Raw genomic sequence first — 3103 nt, 5'->3', positions numbered from 1 at the left:
TCACTTAAGTTGTTAAATTTATTGGCATACAAGTGGGCAAAATAACTTCTTATACATGCTTTGATTTCATCTGTGTTAGTGGTATTGTCACCCTTTTCATTTTTAATACTAGTGATTTGGTTTTCTTCTCTCTTTTTAAAAAAATATTAACTAATGGTTTATCTATTTTATTGTTTTTTTTTCCCCATAAAACCAACTCCTAGTTTTATTTATTAATTCAATGGTTTTCTTCCTCTCAATTTTAATAATCTCACCTTTAATTTTAGTATTTCCAGTTTGGTGTTTAATTGGGAATTTTTAGTTGTTTTTGTAATTTTTTAATTGTATACCCAACTCATTGTTCTGCTCTTTATTTTATTTATGTAAGCATTTAGAGATATAAATTTTCCTTTGATTACTGCTTTTGCTGTATCCCCTAGGTTTTGATATTTTGTCTCATTATTGTCATTCTCTTTAATGAAATTATTGGTTATTTCCATGATTTATTTTTCAGCCCACTCATTCTTTAATATTAGAGTGTTTAATCTCCAGTTTGTTTTTATTCTATGTTTCTGTTTCTGTGTTTATTAAGCACCTACAAAGTGCTGGGCACTGTGCTAAGTGCTGGGGATACAAATAAGAAAAAGAGATAGTCCCTGCCCTCAAGGAGCTTACAATTTAATTAGGAAAGACAACACCCAAAAGGAACCGGAAAAGGGTGGGAACTTCTGTGGAGGTATGTTGTTCAGTGGAGTCAAAGCCAAGTAGAGCAGCTGATGGAAAATGGAATTATTGTACTCGGCATAACTGAGTATAGTACATGGGGGGAAATGGATTTTTAATGAAATAGAGGACTTCCAAACATTTCTAGTGGAAAGGCCAGAAGTAAGCAGACTATTTGAAATACAAACATGGAAGTTAAGAGAAAGAAAGAAAGGTATATACATTTGACCAACTGGAAGAAGCTATATGATGAATTGTTTACATTTTTATAGGGAGAGAAAAGAACAAGTGTCCTTTTAGAACTTTAATGTTTTCAAGGGCCATAGACAGAGGGCCTTAGGGGTGGTTTTGTTCAGTTTTGATGATCTTTGGAGAAGAAAGAAATAGTAAGAATAGGGAAATATATTGGAAGGAAAGGAGGAAGAAGGAAAGGCAACTTATTTCATATGATAGGGGTGCATGAGATGAAGACTGTATGAACATAGAGGAAAGGGTAGGTGCAATAGGCATATCATGAATGTCACTTTCATTTAGGAAAATGAATGTACACACAGACTGTAATGAGGAAAAACATTCATCTTAGGGGCCTCACAGGCCACTTAAGCCAACCCCTTCATTCTGTGGGCAAAGAGACTATCTTAAAGAGGCTAACTGATTTGTCCAGGGTCATACAGCTAGTGAGCCTCAGAAGTAGGATTTTAACTTGGATATTCCTGATTCCAAATCCAAACTGCCACCCATTATGGCATGCCTGGATGGCGTGAAAATGACTTCATGCAGAGAGACTAGGTTAGAAGGCATTTGGTGTAGTCTTGTTGATAGATTCTAAGGGCCTAAACTAATAAGGTAGTGACTGTGGTAGTAGACGGGGGTATGGGAAAAATATTGTGGAGGCAGAATCTATAGGACTTTGAAACTGATTGGATTTAGGAAGCAGAAAGAGGGAGGAGTCCAAGATAACTAAGATTTCAGTGGGACTGGGGGGGGGGAAATGGTACTGCCACTCACAGAAATAGGGAAGTTGGGAGGAAGACTTGGTTTTGAGGGAAATGATGATTAAATTTGGTTTGAGACATGTCATTCCTGGATTGGAAAACTGGTACTGTTCTGATAAACAGCCATAAAGGCACCTTGCCAGGGAACCACTCTACCTTCAATTCAATCAAGTTCATTTAAAGATAAAGATCAGATTAGGCTTTCAAAAAAAAGAAAGAAAGAAGTTCACTTCAATAGAGAACTGGGAAAGGGCTAGGAGAAGGGAGAGGAGGGGTTAAATAAAAGGTAGTCTAGTTGAGAGAGTAGTTATAAAGAAAACAAACTGACGTTTGAGGGTGAAATGTGAAGGGCAGATAAAAAAGTAAAAAAGGTGACTAAGGGAGGGGCAAGAGGAAGAGAAGAGACAATACAAAGTAGAAATAGACTGAATTATAGATCACTAGTGTTAAGCAAACTTTTTTTCCTCCTCTGTTATTTGTAGGAGGGGTGTAAAGAAATGAAGGAAAGAAACAATCATTGAGGGCCGGCTTTATGCAAGAACTTTACAAATACTATCTTATTTGATCCTCATAACAACCCTGGGAGATAGATGTTATTATTATTTTATTTATTATCTCTAAACAGGGTAAGTGACTTGCCTGGGGCCACAAAGCTAGTATCTAAGACCAGATTTGAACTCAGATCTTCCTGATTCTAGGCTTGCTGAACTGTTCTGTAAGAGAAGAAAAAGTGGAAAAGGACAGAATAGAAGAAAATACACAATTAACAATTATAATCATAAATAGGAATGGGATAAATTTACTCATAAAATGAAATAGAATAGCAGATAAATAAACATTAGAAAGAATAGCAGAAGAAGAGACAATGGAAAGTAGACTAACAATATGTTTACCCTTGAGGAAATACATGTGAAACACAAAGTATGACATAAAGTTAAAGTCAAGGGCTGGAGCAAAATTTATTGTTTCAACTGAACTAAAAAAAAGTCAGGGGTTCATTCCCTAATGGCGGGTAGGTGGCACTGTAAAATGGGAATAACAATAGCATGTATCTCCCAGCATTATTGTGAGGATCAACTAAGATAATATTTGTAAAACACTTAGCACAGTGCTTGGCACATGCTGTTGTTCACTTGTTGCAGTCATGTCCAATTCTTTATGACAGTGTTCTCGGTGAAGATATTGGAGTGGTTTGCCATTTCCTTCTCCAGCTCATCTTACAGATGAGGACTTCTATCAGAACAATTAATTCCAATATTAAACACACTGTAAAAATAGGCAAAGAAAGCGTCCTTTCAAACTCCATAATGAGGTTTAGGTCTTGATACCTAAACCAGGGAGAAACGGAGCAGAAAAAGAAGACAGTTGACCAATATCTCTAATGAATATTGGCATAAGGATCCTGC

Source organism: Vombatus ursinus, unplaced genomic scaffold (genome assembly GCF_900497805.2).
Source record: "Vombatus ursinus unplaced genomic scaffold, bare-nosed wombat genome assembly UNPS02007284.1, whole genome shotgun sequence".
Taxonomy (NCBI): domain Eukaryota; kingdom Metazoa; phylum Chordata; class Mammalia; order Diprotodontia; family Vombatidae; genus Vombatus; species Vombatus ursinus.
Note: the sequence above shows the minus strand (reverse complement) of the source record.